Genomic DNA, 25,149 nt, shown 5'->3' on the forward strand with positions numbered 1-25,149 from the left:
TTGCCTTTGGCTGCCTAGTCAATCAAATCAAAACTGCTTATTCAGACATTTGAAGTTCTCTATGTTATGCTCTCAAATGACCTTTCTCAGGTTACTAAGTTTCACCAGCCACCCATGCTCCAGAGAAAACGGGTAATTACTCCTTATTTGACTGCTATTTGATTCTCTCTGGCCAGATCAAACCACATCTCCTCTGCTAAGGCTCCTCTGAGATTATCTGTGGTCAACCTTGTGATGGCTTCTCCTCTTCTTTTTTTCATTTTCCCAGTGAAAATTCATATTATTATTTTGTTTGGGACATTCAGATGTCTAAATTTCAAGAAATACATTTCTATTTGTAAATCCATCCACATGTGATATTTCTGTTACAGCAGCACCAGACAGTTAAGACCCAGAGTAAATACAACATGTATGTGCTTCTGTTATCTCCTTTCCATTGAATTAGTATGGTTCTCTGTGACCACCACTACTTCTTTTCCATTTTAGCCTAAGTATGTGGCCAATGCATGTGGAATGTGGACAATGAATAGGGAAGGCAGAAGAATAATTTGAATTATGGGGTTGGTGAAGACCATTGAATACACCATGGACTGGGAAAACAGGGAATATATCTGTGTTGGAATATGGACAGCCAGAATTCTCCTTAGTAGTAAGGCTAATGAGACTGGATCTCATGTACTTTGGATATATTATCAGGAGTGACTAGTCCCTGGAGAAGGGCATCATACTTGGGCATCAGAGAAGAAAAACCAGTGATGCTCTGTGTGTGTATATCTATATCTATATCTATATCTATATCTATATCTATATCTATATCTATATCTATATCTATATCTATATCTATATCTATATCTATATCTATATCTATATCTATATCTATATCTATATCTATATCTATATCTATATCTATATCTATATCTATATCTATATCTATATCTATATCTATATCTATATCTATATCTATATCTATATCTATATCTATATCTATATCTATATCTATATCTATATCCATATCCATATCTATCTATCTATCTATAGAGAGAGATCAAGAATATGGCTCACAGAGTTGTAGAAGTGGGTTTTTCAGGTAGGTTCCAAGTCAGATGCTAGGATGGAGATTCCTCTGATCTGATAGCTGTGGGGGATATTGAATTCATGATTGGCAGGAAGACCACAGGATAGTGACTACAGAAGTGAATGGTTTTAGTCAGCAGGTCAAGTTTGTGGCTGCAGAGGTGAATGAGTCTAAGGTTGGCTGGTCAGCTGGCTGGCAACTGACAACCCCCAGGATCGACAGGCAATATGGCAGACAGTTCATTCGAGTGCAAAGAACAGAGCTTAATGAGCCAGATGTAGGATCCAGACTCAGTTAAAAGCAAGCAAGCTTTTCCACAGCTTCCACTTGTTTTGGAAGCAGGTTACACTCTTGAGGAAACTTCCTTTCAATTGCTTGCATAAGGACTGTGAGCTGAGTTAGGGTGTTACATCTCATTCTAAGTTTCTTAAAATGGATCGGCTGTGATGACATTGTGTTAGGTCAGGTCATGGAGGATTACTAAGTGTTAACTCTCAAACAACTGAGAATCCTGACCAGGTTAAATTGACACAAAACCTAATGGACACAGTTGCTATGAGTCAGATAGATTAGATGGAGCCTAACATCAACACATGTGGACGAGGACTTATTTCATATCTGTGTATTTATAAATATGTTTACTTTGTAGATCCCAAAAGGCTAAGGTCACCATGTTGTTGTCACACAGCCAGAAGAAGTATCACCCCACCTCACAGGCTAGAGCCAGACAAAATCACCAATTTAGCAGTGAGAAAACATGTCCCTGAATAATTTAGGATTCTTTGCAGATTGTATTTTTAATACAAAATCTCTGATAAATTTATTCATTACCATCTCAGATGAAAGAGAACTAAATAAAGCTTTGACACTTTATTTTTTTTACCAGTTTATTCCAGTAATCTGTAAACACACAACAGACTTATCTAAACCCAGTGACTTACAACATAATTTATTATTGGCTCTCATGGTTCCTGTGGTTGCCTGGGCTCATCTGGGCAGACCTCACTGGGCATTTCTCATGGAGTTGCATACTTGGGACTTGGGACATTTGAAAATTTGACTTACACTCCTAGCAGATGATGCTATTACTCGATTGCTCAGGTGAAACTGTAGACCAAAGCACCTACACATGGCTGTAACTTGTGTGGCCAGGGCGTCTTTGTCCATTGTGGATGAGTTCTGAGAGGAAATACACTGAGGGGAAAGCTTTCAGAGCTTCTTATGATCTCACCTTGGACACCCTCTGCATCACGCTAATGTTTTCTTTTGGTAAAAATGAGTCGTGGAGAAAAAAAGAGGACCGAGTGCTTAGTGACTGCAAAGCTTCTGGTAAGGACAGTGAGCAATTTTGGAAATAGTGGTGAGGGCTGAACAATATGCTGAATATAATCAATATCACTAAATTGTACATGTTTTATCAAAGCAGATGAGGTGGCAAATGTTTTGCTACCTACATGTTTGCCACAGCAGAATAAAAAAGGAGATAAGAAAACTGAGCTACAAGGTCACCCCGATCGAAGAGGAGGACGTGAGTATTGGGAGGCATAGTTCATGGCTGGGGTGGTCAGTGGAATATGTGAGGAGCTTCTTTGAAAATTACTTGCCATGAAATTTATGGAGATTTATGTTGCATAAGAGTTAAAGAGTTTTTTCAACAATCGTATAAACACTGATAAAAGCTTGATCACTTTTAACATGGAAACAGATAGCCCCCCAAATTGTACTTCAAACACATTTTCAACATCTTATAATAATGTCCAAGCCTACTCTGATCGATTAGAATTATACAAAGAACAAATAAGTGGCATGCCATCAAAGGGGGTGCGGGGTGCTGCGCTGAAGGATGGCAACTACATGCCCTAGAGCTAGACAAACATAATGAGGCATGTTGCAAATGGTATGGTATCATGATAGATTCATGGCAAACCATGGCCATCATTTGGGGATGTAATCGGAGTAAGATGGCTTCTGAGCAAAAGCTTGCAGAAGAGATAAGGAAATGAAGCCTTTGAAGTTGAAACCCAGTTACTACTTTTCTGTCACGTCAGACTCTTGTACATATGAGAAAAGGAATTTTCTGCCGTGGCAAGAAGAAAAAAACAAACAAAAGCGTATTTCCACATTCCTTTCATTGTTCATTCCCTCTCTCCTTTCCTTTCTTCTCTACATTCCCCCCCCCCCCCACCACCCATTTGTTCTACAATGTTACTTACTAAGAACCCGCCTAGTATCTGGTGCCGATCTGCACCAACGGCTGGAGTAGAGGCGAGGATAGATCAGGATTCCAATATTATGGCACGCACGTTCTTAGGATTGGGAGAGTGAAACCAGTGAAGTTCATCAGTAAATCACCAAACCTCCGATGAGGGGGCTACTCATGATTTTGCATAGAATTTACACAGTTCATGACTCATCTATTGATTTTTTTCTTTTTAATTCTGCAGCTAATACTTTCTCTTTTTAACCAAAAGATAACTTTTTCCCCTTCCTGTGAGCAGCGTAGACAAGGTTGTTAATTATCCATTATTTTCTCACTTACACTCCGTCCACACATCCACGGATTAGCTTGTTTTTTTAAACTGCCGTATATACTCGAGTATAAGCTCACCTCAATATCAGCCGAGGCACCTAATTTTACCCCAAAACTGGGAAAACTTGTTGACTTGAGTATAATCCTAGGGTGGGAAATGCAGCAGCTACCGATAAATTTCAAAATAAAATAGATACCAATAAAATTACATTAATTGAGGCATCAGTAAGCTACATGTTTCTGAATATTTATTTCAAAGAAAAACAGTAAACTAGCTCTGTAAGTGGAAAAGAGGGTCAACAAAAGCAATGTGGTATCAAAATTAGCTTTAAAAGTACAAAAACATTAGCTCAAACAGCAAACAAGCTAAAACACAAGAGTAAAAATCTTTCAAAACTGGATTCCTCCTCATCATCTGTAGGTCCGAACAGAGCTTCAGGTTTAGCTGGTGTGAGGTGATCAGCACAGACATTGTCATTATCACTGAGTTCGCAGTCACCACCATCACTGCTGTCGGTCTCATACAAAGCGCTGTCTTCACTGCCATCCATAGCATGACTAATGCCACATGTCTTGAAGGCATGTTGCACCATGTCCTCTGGAATCTCTTCCCATGCATCACAAACCCACTTTGCTATCCATTTTATGTCAGGCTTCATCAGATTTCCAACTTTTGTCAGTTGGGCTTGACCAGATGACATCTATTTGTGCCACATCTCTCACACACAGGCTTTGAAAAGTTTATTTAAACACACATCCGGGGGCTGGAATACAGATGTACACCCACCTGGAATAATGGCCAAAGTAACTTGAGAAGATTTTGCCAATTTTTTTTACATCATCAGATGTGTGGGCTCTGAACATATCCCCAACTAGCAACGATGGCTTTTTCTTTAAGGTTGTTCCTGCTCGTCCGTTCCAAATGTCTTCCAGCCATTTTTATGTTCTGTCTACATTCATCCAGCCTTTAATATGTGCACATACTGTAAGTCGTGGTGGGAATTTGACCTTTTTAGGCTAGGTCTTTCTTTTAAAAATAATGACAGGCCGCAGCTTAGTTCCATAAGCCAAACATGACAGAATGACTGTGAAATGTTGTTTTTTTTCTCTTCCTGTGGTTCTGAGTAAAATAGTTTTCTCTCCCAAACTTGCCACAGTTCTGTTGCTTGGAAGATCAAAGGTCATGGGTATTTCATCCATATTCCCAATATCTCCCAGGTCATAGTTATGGATCTTTCTTTGTTTTATGATGAATGAATAGAATGACATCACCTTTTCTTTTTATGTGTGTGTATGTTTCAGATATTTTTTATTTCTTCAAATTTATATATTTATTAGGAGTGACTGAAATAAAAAATAGAATTGAGTCCCATCATCATCATGATCATCATGGAAATGGCTTTAAGAGAAAACTGGTCAGATGAATATTATTGCTTCCCATTTTCAACCAGTAGGCAGTTGCCATTGATCTAGATAGCCAACCGTCTGCCAAGAATGCTTGAGATATGTTATATAATACAACATGCTCACTCACGGGGGAAACCCACTAGGCAATTACTTATGTGTACTTCTTGATTTCATCGTACAAGACCAGCACAAAGGCACCACCCATGCCTCTGAGCACATTGGACCAGGCGCCCTTGAAGAACGCTTTGCTCCCTTCATCTCCAGCGATCTTCCTCCAGCAGTCCAGCGTGCTGGTGTACATGATATCAGTTCCTTTGCGCCCTGACTGCATCCTCATTCGGCGACGAACGGTGTCCAATGGGTAGGAAGTCACCCAGCCACGGCTGTGACGGACTGTGCAATCATCCAGCTGACGAAGATGTGGGTGTTCTTGGGATCCGGAAGCATTCCCTTTGCGGTGTCATAGATGCCGAAGTAGGCAGCCCGGTAGATGATAATTTCCTGCACAGACACGTTGAAGCCCTGGTACAGGCCCCTAATCCCATCAGACTTGGTGATTTTAACCAAGCAGTCACCGAAGCCTTTGAACTCCGTTGGCGCCAACTTTGCCCACATTAGCTGCTAGACGGGTACGGCCAAAATCAAGAGGGTACACAAATCAAGAGGGTACACAAAGCACAGAGATGTGGCCCCGCGGCATGGCCTGATGCCAGGTTCCCTGCAAAGTAGCGTCAGAAAGGGTCCTCTTGTCCACATCACCCAGGAAGATCTGCTCGTATTTATCTTTGAAGGCAAAGTTGAGAGCCTGGGCGGGGAAGTATCGGATGACATTGGCCAGGTTACCACGCCAGAAGCTCAGGACTCCTTGCGCCTTGGGAATATGAACCACGCAGTCAGTGATGCCCTTGTGCTGCTTCTCTGCAGTGATTTGCTTGCTGGTGTGCTGCACCTGCTGCAGCAGCTTGACCCGTTTGATGGGCGCTACTGCCGTCTTGGAGATGGCTGCGGCCACTTCACCTGCCAAGAAGTCCTTGGTGAAGGACACAGTGGCATCTGTCATGTTGGAAGAGAACAAGGCGACGGGTGACCGTTTCGATGAAACAGTAACCGGGTTTGACTCGGGGGCTCTGGGGCCGACATCACTTTTTCATCAAGGTCTTTTGGCAACTTCTGTTAAAACTTTCTTCTTTGTGGCAAACATAGGGCAAACCTATTCATGAAGCGGGTACACCATCCTGCCAATGCAACAAAATTTTCAATGCCTGGTGCTTTTGTCGTCTTTAGCCATTTGAAGGGCATGTAAGTGAATTCCCATGTGTGTTAAGCAGTAACCAGTTTGATGACACTCTATAACCCATTTATGCAATTCAGTCTCTAGAGCCCCATATGAAGTCGTTAAGCCATGTTGAGCTTTCTTTGCCTTTGGAATCTTTTCCAAGTCAGCTTTCATTTTCCACCACTCCCTCACTTGTTTTTCATCAACACAAAATTCCCTACTTGCAATACTGTTATTGCTTTCTTCTGCTCTTGACACAACCTTATGCTTGAAACCAGCTTCTTATGACCTGTGTTTTTGTTTTGGTCCAGGATTAGAAGTATTGGGATCCATTTCTAACAGGATGAAAAAAAAAAACTATGAAAAGAATGTCATACCACAGCAATTGAATTTTCAAAATCTACCTTAAGCCCTATTCCAAAAATAAGCCCTAGTGTCCAGGCAACTACCGGTATCCATATAAACAAGTAAAATCAATTGGTAATAGAATGCAGCAAGACAGACTTCACCATGGAAAACAGATTCTGCACCCCCCCCCCACCAAAAAAAAATAGAACTCAAAAGACACCACAAGACCCAAAACATGCTCGATCACCAAGGGAGCTGACAGTAATTCAGGGTTTGGTATGATAATATTCCAGAATGTGATGACATGACTGTGTTTGCGTAGAGCAGCCTGTGTTAGGGAACATAATATACATACTGTGTTGTGTACGCACTGTTACTGCAGACGCAGCATTACCTCATATGTATGGGAAGTGCTAAAGTAACACATGCAGTAACAGTGGGTACACGACACAGTGTGTATATTATGAGACCTAACACAGGCTTCTCTATACAAGCATAGTCAACACTGGGTCCAGATAGGGGTCAATAAGAAAATAAAAATAAAATATAGCAGACTAATTACTGTAAATAAACATACTGTATATCCAAGACCAGAGGTATACCAGTACTTGTATTCAGCAATGCTTGGGTGGAGCAAGGGGGTATGACCAAGTATGGGTAAGACTGTAAAGGCTACATCATTGGTCACAGCTCTGGAGAAGAAGAGTGGCCACATCTGACAGTCATCTGACAAGGATGTGGTGTACCCAGGGTACCAGCACACAGAAGCGGGCAGGTCCTTGCCCAGTACTGCACGGACAACACAGAGGCTGCCAGCGTGCAGGAGAAAAGAGGAGCGGTGATAGCAGTCATCAGACCACAGAGGCTGCAGGCGCCCGCTGATGAGCCGGAGAGGCTGGAGAACACCCGCACTGCAATGGACAACAGTTAAATGGGACCCTCACTTGAGGGTCAGCCAAGGGGGGCTTTTCAGCATAAAGATGTGCTGAAAAACTCGGCTTATCCATGAGTGTATACAGTGTGAATAATATATGTTGATGAGCATGAGTACGTGCTCTGCAAGTCTTTTAAGAACTTCATACCCTCCCCCCCCTCAAGTATTTCCCTTTAGGGAGCTATCTGTTGACCCTTCTTTAACAAATGAAATGGTTAGAATAGCTGTGGATTCTAATGTCAAAGTCTCGCTTTAGAGGAGACCCTAAGGATTTACCCTTCCATCCATATTTTGAAGATGATAGTGAAGGATGTGTAGTTGGCTTTGGAAAAATGTTTTCTCTATGATTTTATGTTCTCGCCACAAATTGTTATTGCTAGCCTTAGTTATTATGGCTTCCCGTGGTGGATTAAAACATGCACTTTTACTTTGGGCAATCGTTTACAGATTTTCATTAGCACAGCACATCACTTAGGAAAAAGGCAAATAATCCGTCTCTCTCGTTGCAGTGTGATACACGAGACATGGTTTTAAACTTGGGGGGTGTGGTGAAACATCATTTGAATTGGTATCACAAATTGTTTGTTTTTACCTCTTTTCACTTTTTGATCTTTATTGGTATTAACTGTGTACATTTTCTTCTGTTAAAGGGTATTTTCTTATCTGGCACTTCATGCTGGAATGAGTACATTCATGGAGTGATATAACCTAAGTATGATTATCTAGAGCAGGAGTCAATAAACTATGGTCCTCGTAGTCAAATCTATTTTTTTTAAAACATTTTATTAGGGGCTCATACAACTCTTATCACGATCCATACATACATCAATTGTGTAAAGCACATCTATACATTCTTTGCCCTCATGATTTTCAAAGCATTTGCTCTCCACTTAAGCCCTTTGTATCCTCTTTTTCCCCTCCCTTCCCGCTCCCCCCTCCCTCATGAGCCCTTGATAATTTACAAATTATTATTTTGTCATATCTTGCCCTATCTGGCCTCTCCCTTCACCCCTTTTTCTGTTGTCCATCCCCCAGGGAGGAGGTCACATGTAGATCCTTGTAATTGGTTCCCTCTTCCCAACCCACTCACCCTCCACTCTCCCAGCATCGCCCCTCACACCCCTGGTCCTGAAGGGATCATCCACCCTGGATTCCCTGTGCCTCCAGCTCCTATCTGCACCAGTGTATACCCTCTGCTCTATCCAGACTTGCACGGTAGAATTCGGATCATGGTAGTTGGGGGGGGGAGGAAGCAGTCAAATCTATTTTCATAAGGATACTTTACAATGGAACAGTCACTCATATTTTAAAACATATTTCTCCAGTGGCTTTCATGCTTACTCTATTTCCCTCTAAGAAAATGTCTGCCCATCCTGACTTAGAGAAAGTTCATTGTACCTCCAATTCCTTGATACTCTTTGAAATAAATCATTTTAATATATTCCATGGATACAGGACTTCCCATACCTACCATGTAATCCAGAATGAACCCTGATTACAAAGCAGGCTGCGAAGGTCGGACACGGAGTAAGGAAATCTGAAGAATTGATGCATGTGCATTGTGGTGCTGGAGAAGAGTTAAAGCGCCACGGACTGCTAAAAGGACAAACAAATCTGTCTTCAAAGAAGTACAGTCAGAGTGCCCCTCAGAGGCAAGGAGGGAGACACTTGTCTCATGCACTTTAGACATATTGTCAAGGAAACCAGCCCCAAAGAAGGACGTCATGCTTGGTAAAGTGGAGGGGCAGTAAAAGCGAGAAAGCCCCTCAACCAGATGGATTGACACAGTGGCTGCAACAATGGGTTCAAGCACAGGAACAATTGTGAGGCCTGTGCTGGACTGGGCAGTGTTTTTTCCCATTGTGCATAGGATCACTATGGGTCGGAATCGACTTGATAGCATCTAACGACAAGAAGGTAGTAAACATACAAGACGGGAAGGATGAAATCCTTAACCATGACCCCAAGATGCTTAATACTAAAAATATGTACAGCCTCTGAAACAATAACTAAGAACTGTAAACTATATTCGGAAGTGATTTGCTGTTAATACTTGAGTTAGTCTGGATACTTTAGAGGAGAAACAAATCCACAGAAACTCATGTATAAGTCAGAGTTTTATATAAAGGTTAAGTGCCTATCAAGAAAACATCCCAACCCAGTGCTGCCCAAGCCCACAAGTCCAACATTAACCCATTAACCCACATGTCCAACACCAATCCACAAAGTCCTCCTACATCTCACAAAACAGACGCAGTGATGCCGACTGTAGGAGGAAAGCCTAATTAGTGAATGTGTAGGCATCTCAGTGCTGGCAGGGGTCTCCACAAGGGTGCTCCAGCACCCTGGGCTGCATCAGGGTAGGTCCATGTGGCTTCTCCTCAGGGATGTCTTGCAGAAAGTGAGCCTTGCCAGGTAAAGCAAGGAACTGGCTAAGGCACCTGCACCCTGGTCCGACCATCAGAAAGCAAGAGACCCAAGAACTTTAGAAAGGCGAGGCTCACCGAGCCATTTATCCTTCCAACCTTCAATTAACTCCACATGTGCTCATCGGCCAGGTTGGCACAATAAACTAACTACCTCAACACTGATTAGGGTCTTGAACTTTAGTATCAAGACAGAGACACACTATAATATTGGACAAATGGTGTTATTTGGTTGAGTGCAACCCAATTACTCATATAATTTATGAAAAAAGTTCTATCTAAAATTTCAACTTCAACTTGCCAACCAGGCCTGTGGCCAGAGTTGCCCACCTCAAATCGCATTAACTCATTAGTGACTTGATTTTGGCAATGTTGTCCCTTAAGTGAGGACTCTGGAGTGTCTCCTTGGTTTCTCGGTTCTCCTTTAAGTGATACAAGCTCAACCACATGGAAAATTAATTCAGTAAACATTTATTGAGACCCTACTAAGTGCAAAACAATATCCTGGGTTTGATGAGGGTTGCAGGAGTTAGGCTTTCTGCCATTTGGAAATTTAGAAGATCCCATATCTGGTTGACTGCTGATTGAAGTCCTCTGTAACTTTTGGAGAAGTGACTGGGACTTGAAAAAGCTTCCATGACTTGCCAAGTGATTTATTTTCATATTTCAAACTACTTATGCCATTGTTTTATCAGCAGCATGAAATACTAGACTTCAAAAAGTCTGGTTTTGAGATAGGGAAGAGTTAATTTGCAATTCCTTATAAAGGTACATGCACCAGATGACAAACTTTGAGGCCTAGCAGATAAAAAAAAAAAAAACCCCAAAGAACCCAACCACATACACGTTATAGAGTGGATTTTGACTCACAGTGATCCTATGCAGTCTCATCTTTCTCTCAGGGATAAAGATAGCTGATAGATTCAAACTACCAACCTTGAGGTTAGTAACGCAATGCCACCATGGCTCCTAGAATGGGCTCATGTAAAACCTAATGTTTCAGCCTACGAAGTGCGGGTAACCCCCACTGCCATCACCATGCGGACTCATAGCGTCTCTGTACGTTGCCAAGATTGTAACTCTTTACAGGAGTAGAAAGCCTCATCTTCCTCTGGTGGTTTGGAACTGCTGACCTTGTACATCACAGCCCAAAGCTTACTGAGGACTCCACCAAGGTTCTGGCTCCTCCTTCTCTCTCTCAGGTGACCCGGTCTCCTCCTCCTATGCCTCCTCACAGCAACGTTGATTGGTGTCGATTTTCACCAGCTGGGAAAGAGAGATAATAACAACTAGGTTGCCTTGCCAGCTTTAGTAATTCTAGTTCCTGGAATCAAGGACAAGAAGCCTTTAAGATATTTGCACACCCAATGCTTCTACTGAATAAATCATTTTAACTGTCAGCTAATTACAGTGTTGGGAAGTTTGCATCATTCATCTTTTTATGGCATTTCATAATGGAAGACTCTGGAGGTTAAAACTCTTGATGAGTTTCCATGATACAGAAAAAAAAAAAAGACAGCTGACCTAGAGAAAGATGGGACAAAAGCGGAACATTTGAGAAGTGTTAAGCAGCGATGGGACTGTACACCTGTACACTGTAGCCTACTTAACGTCGTGCTGCTGTGAACTCAGAATCAAGTTCCTGAAGAATGAGAAATGCGACAGTACGGACAGAAGCAATGACATTTTCCTGAAAAAGAGACATCATTTTGCACTAGCCTTAAGCGCGAAGTACTATTATGCCCCCACTTTACGGATGAACAAACGGCAACATCGAGGGCTAAGTTCAGAAGCGGACACCTGGTTAAGCAGTTGAGCCAGAAATGAAAAACCTGGTAATGCTGGCTCTTGACCCCTATTCTGTTGCCCAATCCAGGTCTCCAGACCTCCTATCAACACCGATTTTTTGCTTTCTCGCGGTGCGCGCCTCGGAGCCTGCTCTCGGTCCGGGCTGCAGCCGGGCCCGGCCCTGGTCGCTGGCGTCCCAGGCCGGGGCGCCTCGGTCCAGCAGAGCCCGTCGCTGAGCCCGGATCAAAGCCGCCCGCACGCCCGCGCCGCGCGTCTCCAGGACCCGGCGCCCCGCAGCGGCGCGCGTGCCCGCGGGCGGCGGGGGCGGCGCGCACGTGCCGCCGGGGGGCAGCCGGGGCCGCGCCAAGATGGCGGCGGCCGCGGCCGCAGCCGCAGCGGCCACGGTTGGCCGCGGCCGGTGAGGCGGGCGGGGCCGCCTGCGCGGAGGCGGGGTCCCGGGCGAGCCGCCCTGGGAGGCGGGGGCCGTTTCCATAGCGGCGGCAGGAGGTGTCGCGCCGGGGAACTTCCTGGTTCCCGGGCTCGGCGTCGCCGGGATCCTCTTGGAAGGGAAACAATGGGGTGGAGGGCACTGCGGTAGCCGCCGCCGCCGCGCCGCGCCGCCGCGCCGGACCTGCTCTGCGGCCCGCGCCGCCCCCCGCCCACCGCGCACAGCCTCTGCCGACGGGACGGTCCTGAGGTAACTTCCTTTCCTGGTAGCCCGCCGCAGGTGCCCGCACGGCGCCGACGGTCGCCGGGGTTCTCCCGTCCCCCCCGCGGCCCGGCGCTGACTTGGTGTTGGCCCCGGGGGAGCCGGACGCCGCCATTCCCAGACCCGGGAGGAGGTGGGACCAGGCGGAGGCTCCCTTCTGCTTAGCCCTCGAGGGGGGCGGTCTGTGGGACCGGGGTTCCAGGGAGCGCGCGCGGGGCTGTCCGCGGTGGCCCCCCTTGGAATCTGGGTGTTAGGGTTCTGCGGCCGTGATTGGCAGACGGGCGGGTGGGGGGCGCGGCCGCCCGGAGGGCTCCGGTGCGGGGGGCGTCCGGGGTTGCGGGCAGGGTCCGTCCCCGGGGAGCCGGCCGGCGGGGGACCTGCGGGTGGACGCGGCGGGGCTCGTGGGCGGGGCCGGCGTTGACCAGATACTGGGGGAGGTGCAGCCGTCCGCCCCCCTCCCCCTCCCCCAGCGCGAGTTTCGGTCCCCGGGGAGACGTGTCTCCTATGCAAGTTTCAGTTGCGTCCTCTAGGGACCAAGTGGGCCGGGCTGAAGAAGAAAAACTTCTTTCTTTGTAAATTGTATGGCCGCGACGCCTCGGAACTTTGTTTCGTCCCGGCCGGGAGAGGAGGTGAACTTCACGGTCCGGGCAAGTGGGCTGAGGGATCGGGGAGACTTGGGAATCTGAGCGTCTTGGCAAAGTTTGGGGGGCCGGGCGGGGAAGTAGTTAGGATAGCTAGGAACCAGCCACTGTCGCTTTGAGTGGCAGTGACTCGATAGGTGGCAGTGAGTTTTTTAGTTCAATTAATGGTGTGACATTTCTAATGGGCGAGAACGGTGTACCTTGGCTATTTTACTGCCAGAATATGCAAGAAGTTCATTAATCAACCAGGAAGCATGTCCATAATTTGAAGATGAATCCGTCCCTCCCCCTCCTCCTGTTTACTTCTTAGATGCTTTTTTTAAAGACGACATGAATGTGCTCTTTGCATAATGGCACTGAGAAAGATTGTTGAACTATGACAGTGCCCAGTCATTGGAAATCATGTAACAGCAGTGGCGGACAAGTGGCCACGCTCTGTTAAATGCATTACTTAACTGGAGTTTTGCTTGCTAGAGGAAGGCGATTTCAGACCTAGTTAATTCTGTTATACAGATAGATATTTAATACTTCATAGCTCAGACAAGTTAGGAAGAACTTTAGAGATCACCCTCCTGTATTGAATCTCTGGAAAGTTCTGTCAGTGGGAGGCCAGGGTACCGTCCCCTTTTGTTGAGCAGTCTTAATAAGGATTAACAAATTACCTAGAGTCAGATGAAGAGTGATACATTTACTTACATTTTTTTCACTCTGCCAGAGAGTGAAGTTATCAAAAAATATTTCCAAGATGGCTTTTCTAGAATGTGTAAATATGACCTAGTTTATTAATTAAAATGGATGATGTGTTCTACATGTTATTGTGTGTACTGTAGAGTCTTTAAGACTGTGCTCAGTCTTTTGGAAGTAGATGACTGCATGCATCTCCTGGCTGGTGGTTTCCAACTGTTCACCTTCCGATTTGCAAATGACCTCCTGGCCACCTCACCACCAGGGCGCCACGTTGGTATGGCCACTTGTTCGCTAGTGCCATTGGTGTTGCACTTTCCAATGATTGGTCATTGGCCCAGGTTAACAATCTTTCCTAACCCCTTTATGCATAGAGCACATTAAAGTTGACTGTCTGAAAGTCTTCTACGAAATAAACAAGAGGGAAAAAAGAGGATGAATATTCAAATTGTAGACATGCTTTCTCACTGATACTCTAAATTACTCATAATTAACGTATACACTTGAGTATAAGCCGACCTGAATATCAGCTGAGGCACCTAATTTTTCCCACAAAAACTGCATAAAAATGTGTCGAAAAATTCGATTTATATTCGAGTATATACGGTATATTGGCAGTCTATATAACCCATAGAAATATATTGGTAGACTATAGCCCATTGCTGTAGAGTTGATTCTGACACATAGTGACCCAATAGGTCAGAGTGAAACTGCTCCCTAGGATTTCCAAGGTCGTAATCTTTATGGAGGAGTCTTAGTGGCATAGTGGTTACATGCTGGCCTGTAAACTGCAGAGTCATGAGTTTGAAACCACCAGTGGCTCCTCAGGAGGAAGAGGAGGCTTTCTTCTCCTGTAAAGAGTTACAGGCACAGAAACTCAGGGGGCAGTTCTGCCCTGCCCTGCAGGTGGCTAGGCTATGAGTGGGCATCGACTTGATGGCAAAGAGGTTTCTTTTTTAATCTTGTGGTACATAATCTGATGTTAATTTGCGAAGGGGTGGAGTCTAGTTTGTCAGTCAGGTCGCATCTTGACCTCATTTAGAGGGGCCAAGGAGACAAATAGCTCACAGAATCTCTGCTTGTCTCCCTGCGAGACATTCCTGTCGACAAGCCACATGGAGCCATGCTGATGGCAGCCAGAGTCCAGGAGCTTACTTTTTGATATGAAACTGTTACACATATTTGAGCCCCCCTGGATTTGTTTCTCTAGTCCACCTGGACTAACACAAATCTTAATGGAGAAGGAGTCCTGGTTGCACTGTCCAGTAAACTAACTGCTAGCAGTTCAAACTACCCAGCTGCTTCAAGGGAGAAATATTTACATAGGGTCACTGTGAGTTGGAACCGACTTTGTGGCAATCGGTTTTGTTTAATGTTTAGAGACATATCTTCTCCTTGGAGAGCACGGTGGGATTGAACCACCAACCTTTCAGTAAGCAGCCTAGTGCACTGCTTGTGCTCTTCATACTGATGAAATCCACTGCTGTTGACTCTGACCCACAGCAACCCTGTAGGCTACAGTGGAACGTGTCCCTAGTGCTTCAGAGGTTGTCAGTCTTTATGGAGCTGAGGCTGTGAATCACTCTTCCCCAAAGCCACTGAAATATCTGCTACCACCGAGTTGATTCAGACTCATAGATGCGGGTTCAAACTGTGGACCTGCTGGTTGGCAGCCCAGGACTTCCTTGCAAAGAATCCATTATCCTCTAATTCCATTTTTCCACGAGCTTTTTGAGGTCTATCTTATTCTATACAGACAAGCATTTGACTGGCATTCGATAGAAATTGTACCTAAGTGCCAATCTATGTACAAATTCTACTTACAGTCCAATCTAGAAACAAACCCATTTGTATTTTAGGGACTGCCTGCACAGGTGTCTCAAGTTAACACATTTTTTTTGCTCATGATACCTTTGAGTAATTAATGAGTTATCTCTAAAGCATCAAAGAAAAATCATGTGCCAAACATTAAGAATTTGGTACATGAATTACAATGTTGATGCCTACTTAGTGCTTTAGCTAGCTCTCAGACCTTGGTTGTACATTTTTCATTTAAAGACGGTTTATTACCACATTTTACAATGTTTTGACGTTTTTGGTTGCCTTGAAATGATTCTGACTCACTGTGTAGACATGCAGATAACTCATAGTAAGACACCTACCATTGGTTAAACACGCCAGCCAGGAGCGGCAGCTTTAGAACCATCTTTAATTGATCACTCTTAAGCATCGATTGGGAACCATGATAACTCCCTGCTACAGTGATGCAGTATGGGCCAACAATGCCAAATGTCAGTTGACTGTGGTCATTCTTTGCTACCATGTGGCATCCGTCTCAGTTGGAGCCAGTCAGTTCAAGTTAGTGGCAATTGAAAGCAAACACAATCACTTTGGTTAAAAAGTACTGGGAGTGTTTGAAACTGGTAATACATTGAGCCCAAATAGGAACACATTGGGAATTGCTACTTCTGATCTGGTAAAAGAGACAGTGCTTATTGCATTTTTCAGTTAATGTTCACAGTTTCACTAACCATTCGTATTTTATAATTCAAGAGCCCTGGTAGCATAGGTTGGGTTGTGATCCGCAAGGTCAGTGGTTCGAAACCACCAGCTGCTCTGTGAGAGAAACATAGGGTGTTCTACTCCTGTAAAGGTGTTACAGTTTTGTTAACTCACAGATGTAGTTCTGCCCTGTCCGTTAGGGTGGCTGTGAGTCGGAATTGACTTGATGGCAGCTAGTAGGTAGCATAGTGGGCTATGCATTGGACTGCTAACCATAAGGGCAGTGGATTGTACCCACCAGTTGTTCTGCAGGAGAAAGATGAATCAGTCTGCTCCTGTAAAAATTTAAAGTCTCAGAAACCCAAAGGACAGTTCTACTCTGTCCTATGGGGTGACTAGAGTTGGAATCAAGTGGAGTTGGAGTTGACTGGGTGGAGTGAGTTATTTTATAACTAGTGCACTAATATTTTTATTAACAACCCCATTTCTAAACCATCAATTGTAAGAATGTTGTAGTTGTTGGTCCCTTCATTTTATATTCTAGGTATATGATATAATTATATTTAGAGATTCAGCCCCCACCCCACCCCCGCATCCCCATTTAGAAGGTAATGTTTGTTTTTACAGTGGAAGATGTGGCGGTTACATAATCTCCTGTCAGCTTGAGTGAAGGGTAGGAGTCTAGCCTATCAGTGAGGTCTCTGTCTGGGCATGGCCTTCTGAGGATTCTGGGAACTCCTGTCATCCTCCCTGGAATCGGGATACATTCTCTGTTTCACATTCCTGTTGACAAGCCACACAGAGACACACTGATGGAGCCAGAGACCTGGAGCTGGAGAGCCACCTGGATACTCATGCCAGTGCTGAGATGCTTACCCTGCCACTGGATCTATAAGACTTCCTACCCACTGGCCTGTGATTTTCCTGCATTCGACATCATTGCATGGCTGCATGAGTCTAAAGAGGAATTTATGGACTAATATCAGACATATGGGCTAATGTCCGACTTAAGAACTTGATCTGGACTGGGATGGGATGTGTCTTAACATACAATTGCTCTTTTTCTCTCTTACACATATGAGCGTCAGTGAATTTGTTTCTCTAGTCTACTTGGACAAACACACAAGTCAATGCAGTAATGAAATTAATTAGGAAACAAGCTGATTTGTGACATGTTTCAGCATTGCACACTAACAAAGAGCATGGGAGTAGCCTTAAAGCTTTGGACTCTCAATTGGCGAGTGCCATTACCACATACAAATTACTTTTGAATCTCTTTGTGAAATTGAAAGGAATGGTAGTTGGAGCTGGTCACTCTTTGCCACCCTAGTTTGTTTATTCAAGTTTTTCTTGAGTGCCTTCATTGTGCCTCGGGCTTTTGCTACTTTGTTTTCAACAACAGGTAGGCGAGATCCTTTGAAGTAACAAAACAAACAAAAAACAAAACCAGAACAAAAACTCCAAACGAAATGTAATGTCATGGAGTTGAGTTTGACTCATAACAGAACCCCCCACGCCCCTGACCCCAAGGATAGAGCACTATCAAATCTGTAACTAGAGAAGCGGTCTTGATTTTAGTATTCAGAAGTAGAAGGAAGGGAGAGTTGCGTTCAGAATGAGAAAAGAGCATGCATACTGTACTGGGAGCAACCGTTGTGAAAATTAAATAAGAACGCTTGCACATTACTGACCAGCCCTAGTGGTGTAAGGGTTATGTGTTGGGCTGCTAATCACAAGCTCAGCAGTTCAAACCCACCGGCCAGCCATTCCATGGGAGAAAGACAAGGTTTCTACTCCTGTAAAGAGTTACGGTCTGGGAAACCCACGGGGCAGTTCTACCCTGTCTAGAGGGTTGTTGTGAGTTGACACCTTCTTGATGGCAGTGAGTGTACGTTACTTAGTCGCTTACAGGGAACATCATCATTGTCAGTTACATAGGGAAGAGCCAATCAGATGAAGTGGCGCAATTTCATTCTCGCCAGTTCAGAAAACAAGCCTGTGCAGCTTGGCTAGCTCTCCACACTAGACTTGGCTCTCACAGCACTTTGGTACCGTATGTACTTGAGTATAAGTCAACCCAAATATCAGCCAAGGCACCGGATTTTACCACAAAAACTGCATTCAAAAATGTGCAGAAAAACTCTATTTATGAATATATGGTATTTACTTTTAGAGCTTTGGTTGGTTTATCTGTTAACTTAGAAATTGTTAAACTGAGGTTAAACGCAATAAAAGGTTCCTCAGTTTCTTTATAGAGACGTTATATGGTATTAGGATAGTATTTTAATTACATTTTTCCCTTTGAACAGGTTAGATTGCCTTATTTAAAATGTCAATCTTCACAAAATTGTAGTAGCAGTTCACCCTGAAATTAAATTTAGCAAATGGCAGGTAGTTTCATGTGCTTTTAGAAAGATTCAGAGTAGTTCTGGAATTGCACTTGCTTGTCAACTCATTGAGATGGTGTTCTGACTCATAGCGACCCTGTAGGACACGACACAACTGTGCCTGTGGCTTTCTGAGGCCATACATCTGTACGGGAGTAGAGGACCTCGTCTTTCTCTCGATGTGCCTATCAGCTATTCTTTAATCTATGGTGTACATCTTGTACCTGACAGATGTAAATATAGAAAAAGTTAAAAGCAGTTTTATGGGAGTTGAAAGCCTCATCTTTTCCCCCACAGGGTGGCTAGTGTAAGCAGTTTTATTGTGAAATTTTCTTTTCAATATACTAGCAAGTGTATTAAATGTTAGGGTAAGATTTTTTATGACATAAGTAAAGGGACATGAATTCTTCCTAGTAATGTAATATAAATTAGTCATTACAAATTAATATTTTATTATGGACTAAATACAGTATTTATAAAGCCAGTAGGCCTTGAGGCTTTTTGTTTCTCTTTTTATTCTGTTTTGGACATTTAAACCCTTGTGAGTATTGCTATTATGGTAATATAACAAAAGGTAAGGTAAAATAAACTTTTGAAAAGCCAGTTACAAAGGGAAAAAAATCTATAGAGGTTAGAGGGAGGTCTGTGTGTTTTGGGGTGAGGCAGGCAGCTAAGTGTTGCTGTGTATTTTCCTGTTGCTATTATCAAAGGTGATGAATTGGCTTACAATAATTCTTTATTGACATCAGTGTTTAAAAATTAATGGAAAATTATATCTGTTCCACCTGTTCCTTTTATTAGCGTTGTTTCAGGTTGCTTTTATAGATAATGATTCCATTTTACTTTTTGTTAGCATGGTGTGTATATGTTTTATGAGGCAGAATCAACTCAGTAGTAGTAAGAGTGATATATGTATATGTATGTGTGTGTGTGTGTGTGTGTGTGTGTGTGTGTAAAACTTACTACTCCTTTAGTAGTTCCCTAAGACATTCCAATGTTTTCTTGATTTTTCAAAGTTTAACATTAAAACGGTCACCATTGAGACAATGTAAGGACTTGAGGAAAAATTAACCAAATTTTAATTCTTATTCAATTGTTATCATATTTTTAGATATATATATATATTTTTTTCACCAGTATAGTTTTATTTATATTGTTTTATTTTGCTGTTTCCCTTAGTTAAAAAACAAACAAACTGATTTCAATTAGATTTACTTCATTTTCTTCCTCCATCCTTGACCTTCTGTCTAGAATCATTTTTCTGCTATTGAAAAATGCCCTTAAATATTTTCTTTTAGGAAATAGAGGAGGCAAAGGGCATTTGTAGAGGTCTAGGGCAAAGGGCATTTGTAGAGGTCTAAATACAAACATGTGCATATGTAAATATATTTATATATGATGATGGGGAAATAGATCTATGTGCATATATTTATAGGTTTAGTATTAAGGCAGCAGGTGGACATTGGGCCTCCACTCAAGTACTCCATCAATGCAAGAATATTTTGTTTTATTAAACTGGCATTCCATGTGGCTCACCTTCCCAAAATGATCACTGAAGACAAAGCGGGTATGTAAGCAAATGTGGTGAAGAAAACTGATGGTGCCCGGATATCAAAAGTTATAGTGTCTGGGGTCTTAAAGGCTTGAAGATAAACAAGTGGCCATCCAGCTGAGAAGCAACAATGCCCATATTTAAGAAACACACCAGCCCATGTGACCACGAGGTGTAGATGGGGCCAGGTATCAGGCACCAAAAAACAAAAAATCATATTGTGAATGACAGGGAGTGTGGAGTGGAGACCCAAAGCCCATCTGTAGGCAACTGGACATCCCCTTACAGAAGTATCATGGAAAGGAGATGAGCCTGCCAGGGGGCATTACAGCACTGATGAAAGACACAACTTTCCTTTAGTTCTTTAATGCTTCCTCTCGCCACTATCATGATCCCAGTTCTACCTTAAAAATCCATCTACACCAGAGGATATACACTGGTACAGATAGGAACTGGAAACAGGGGAATCCAGGATGGATGATCCTTTCAGGACCAGTGTTGAGTGGCGATACCCGGAGGGTAGAGGGAAGGTAGGATAGAAAGGGGGAACTGATTACAAGGATCTACATATAACCTCCTCCCTGGGGAATGGACAACAGAAAAGTGGGTGAAAGGAGACGTCAAATAGTGTAAGACATGACAAAATAATAATAATTTATAAATTATCAAGGGTTCATGAGGGAGGGGGAACCAGGGAGGAAGGGGGAAAAGTGAGCTGATACCAAGGTTCAAGTAGAAAGCAAATGTTTTGAGAATGATAATGGTAACAAATATACAAAATGTGCTTGACACATGGAAGTATGTATGGATTGTGATAAGAGTTGTATGAGTCCCCAATAAAATGATAAAATTGTTTTTTTCTTTTAAGAGGATCTAGTATTGAAAACATATTAAACTTTTTGTTTGTTTTAGAATGTCTTTGTTTTACCCACATCCTTGAAAGATATATTTTGCTGGGTAGAATCAGACTGTGTGTGTGTGTGTCCTGTTGTACTTTGGAAAGATAGTATTTTCACTTCCTTTTGCATACTAGAAAATCAGTTGCAGTTCATTTATTTTTGTTGATTATTTTTTCCTTGGGCAATTAAAATATTCTTTTTGTATTTGGAATTCTGTTGAGTTTGTTTTCTTTCTAAGTCTCCTTGGAGTATACAGGAGCTTGTTGATGCTGTGACTTGATGTCTTTCATGTGTTTTAAAAGTTCTCATCCATCATTTCTTCGAATATTGCTCCTTCCCCTTTCTCGTAATTTTTCTGGGACTTCAACTGTATACAATGTTAGAGTTTCTTATTCTGAGCATTTCACAGCTCTTCTCTGTTTTTCATTCTTTTGCCTCCTTTTTGTTCTAGGAATTTTCTTCCAACTTGTTTTCCAATTTATAGAGGTAGTCTTCATCTGTTTGCTCTTAGATGTATTCTCTGGGTTCTTGATTGTATTATTGTATGTTTCTTTCCTAGAATGTAATCTTGATGTTTGATTAGACACACATTTCTATTAAAGAAACCCCAAAGAACTAGGTTCTCCATACTTGCTTCCTGGCCTCTCTTGGTGTTCCGTATTGTTAGAGCACTCATTCCCTCCCCCTTTAAGTTAATGATGTGTACTAATCTTTTTTTTTCTTCAATTAAAATTTTTTTTTTACATTTTATTAGGGGCTCATACAACTCTTATCACAATCCATACATGTACATACATCAATTGTGTAAAGCACATTCGTACATTCTTTGCCCTAATCATTTTCAAAGCATTTGCTCTCCACTTAAGCCCTTTGCATCAGGTCCTCTTTTTTTCCCCCTTGATGTGTACTAATCTTAACGTATAGTTTTTATACATTTAATTTACCACTCAGTTCAGTATGTAGAACATTTTTAGCAGCTCAGCTGTAAAGACTGTCAAGAAACCAAAAACCAAACTCACTGCCATTGAGTCAATGCCAACTTATATCAAACCTGGAGGACAGGGTAGAACTGCCCTGTGGGTTTCCAAGACTGTAACTCCTTCCAGGAGTCGAAAGCCCTGTCTTTCTCCCGTGGAGCAGCTGGTGTTTTCAAACTGCTGACCATGCAGTTAGCAGCCCAACTTATGACTCCTGTGCCACCAGGCTAACTGCCTTTGCCACACACCTCCTCCATCAATGTCTCCCTCCGCTCCTCCCTCAGTAAACATTACTCATACTTCTGATACACAGATTCCTTTTGCCTTTTTTATTTTTCATACCAATGCTGTCATAACACATGTACTCTTTTGTGTCTGACTTCTTTAACTTAAAGTTTCACTGTATTGGTATGAAGCAAGTTTCTTTTTTATTGTCCTGTACTTGTTTTACCTGCTGTGGCCACTTAAAATTGCCTCAGAACTCAGGGACTTAAAACAGTGACAGAATTTATTAGCTCCCACACCTGTAATTTGTGCAGTGCTCAGTGGGTCTTGCTGGTTTCCTCTTCATTTGATTTCAGCAGGAGCTGCTTGAAGGCTGGGCCAAGAGGTATCTTGAGGCTTGCTTGCATGTCTGGTGATGGATGAGCTAAAGCCTACATGCGACCTTTGCAGGCAGCCTGCTCTGCCCCCAACAAAGTGGCTGCGTCCCTGGGGCCAGTCACCGGAGACCTGAAAGGAGAGCCTGCCAGACAAAAGCGAAATTGCCTCTTAGGAACCTAATGTGCTATTACTTAGAATTCTCTTCTTTGAGGATGTTACAAGTCCACCCAGGATCGAAGAGTTCAGAAATGGATTCCACTTTGTGACCAGAGGCCAGCTTCTAGAAGAGCATGGGGGGTCAGAAGTACTTTCCAGCAGCTGTATTTGGGAAAAGGAGCCCTGCTGACCTAGTGAGCTATGTGTTAGGCTGCTAGCCTCAGAGTCAGCGGTTTCAAACCAGCCAGTTGGTGCTTGGGAGAAAGTTGAGGCTTTCTACTCCTGTAAAGAGTTACAGTTTTAGAGGCCCGCAGGGACAGTGCTACGCAACTTGATGGCAGTGAGTTTTGAGTTATAGTTGGAAAAGTCTATCATAGCATTGCGCACTACATGAATATGTCACAATGTATTCATTCTGCTTTTAATGGATGTTTGAGTTATTTACAGTTTGGGGGCATTCAAGCCTCTGTGGGTGGATATTCTCATATATATATATATATTGTTAGATGTCTACCTTAGTTTCCTGTGAATATATAGTTAGGAATGGAATTGCTGTATCCTAGGTGGCACTTGGTTAGATTTAATAGTTTCTCTCAAACCATTTTCCAAGTGGTTGTGCCAATGTATATTCCCTGACACTTTTAATAATTTAGAAGTATAAATTAAAACAAATAACCGAAAAACAAATCCAAACCAAAAAAACCTCTGTACTACCATCAAGGCAATTCTGATTCATAATGACCCTATGAGCTAGAGTAGAGCTGCCTCTGTGCGTTTCTGAGGCTGTACATCGTATGGTCAGAGAGGGCCCCGTCTTTCTCCTGCATGCAGTGCAGCTGGTGGTTTTGAGCTGCCATCCTTGTGGTTAGCAGCCCAATGTGTAACCCACAACACCACCAGGGCTCCTCTTTGAAACCAAAGTTAATATATATTTTTTGTTCACTTGTCTTTGGCAAGAGAGTTGATCTGAAATATCTGGGCTTTCTTTGTTCGGAGTACAAGTCCATTTTCTTTTATGTCATTTTTCATGTTTTTGCATATTAATTTCCCTGCTTGGTGTGTAGCTAATAGAAACTAGGGACTAGATAGAAGAGTCTGATTAAGAAGTGATACATTTAAGTTTTAAAGCAGTATGTAGAATTCAAATGAATACCAAGAGAAGTTGCCATTAATGAACTATAGCTATTCATTACTAAAGAGAGTTTAAAAAATTGATTTTGGAGTTATTGAACCCCACCCTACATCAGTTAGTAGTACATTTTAAGGAATACTATTGTATTTTTTGGTGGATGTGTGCACAGTAAAACAGTTTTCTATTGAACAATTTCTACACATTGTTCAGTGATTTGGGCTGCATTTTCATGTTGTGTCACCAGTTTATTTCCATTTTAGAAGGTCTGTTCCCATTAACCTGGTCTCAGAGCCTTCCCCTCCACCCCAGCCTTCTCTAGAGTGTATGCTGACAATTTATTCTCAGCCAGCTTTTAAAAAGTGGGCAGCACGCGGGTGATATTCATTGCTTTATGGGCTAACCTGCTCTTTAAAAAATGCAGGCCACACTTGTTTCTGACCTACCTTGAACTTGGAGTTTATTCACTAGACTTAGCTTGAGAATTTTTTTTTTTTAAACATAAAGGAATTTCCTCCAAGACCGATGAATTGCCATCCCTGAGGACTGTCACAAGTGTCATCCAGACTGTCCTCTCAAAACTTTAGGGTTAACTTTGACTACTTCTCTGTTAGATAGTTATTTCAACTTTATTCCAGGTATCAGTCAGTTCTTTCCCATTCTTATTATTATTTTAAGCCGGCTCATTGCAGCTCATACCTGGTTTATTGTAGTAATTTATTGATCTTATTCTTAATGTTAAGGAAGTTAGAAGCTTTCTTAGTTGGCCAATACATTCAAATTAGTTCTTAGTTCATAAATTACCGTGTTTGAAAGAAAATAATGAAAATGTGTTCCAATTCCCTTCTTTCATAATGAAACCAAACTAGATCAGTAATACTGTGTCACATATATAAGGTATTTAGCATATCTTTTTTATGCATAGTCCCATAACAGTCATGAGTGGTATGCAGAATGGAAATTTGAGATGTCATTTTACCGACGAAAATGAGACTGAGAGGAGTGAAGTGGCAATGTCAGTTACCACTGTTTAATGTCAGAGTGCGAACACATTCACATTCAGGGTTTTTATGTATTTTGAGTAAGTTCCTTGGAAGACCCATAATCAACCATGTAGAAAAACGAA

The 25,149-nt window shown here is 42.7% G+C and overlaps 1 protein-coding gene and 1 pseudogene across 2 annotated transcripts in view; one reads left to right on the top strand and one right to left on the bottom strand.

Moving 5' to 3' along the window:
• Positions 1-5,163: 5,163 nt before the first annotated feature.
• Positions 5,164-6,072, bottom strand: LOC142451715 (ADP/ATP translocase 2 pseudogene; annotated as a pseudogene).
• Positions 6,073-12,235: 6,163 nt separating this feature from the next.
• USP6NL (USP6 N-terminal like) overlaps positions 12,236-25,149 on the top strand; it is a 167,246-nt gene continuing 154,332 nt past the window's right edge. The window contains exon 1 of one of the 2 annotated variants that reach the window (XM_075552389.1): positions 12,236-12,481. The gene's annotated coding sequence lies outside the window, so the exon portion shown is untranslated. Of the gene's footprint in view, positions 12,482-12,602; positions 12,627-25,149 lie in introns of those variants that run through there. The other variant, XM_075552390.1, reaches the window with a different exon arrangement.

This window comes from Tenrec ecaudatus, chromosome 6 (assembly GCF_050624435.1).
Source record: "Tenrec ecaudatus isolate mTenEca1 chromosome 6, mTenEca1.hap1, whole genome shotgun sequence".
NCBI lineage: Eukaryota > Metazoa > Chordata > Mammalia > Afrosoricida > Tenrecidae > Tenrec > Tenrec ecaudatus.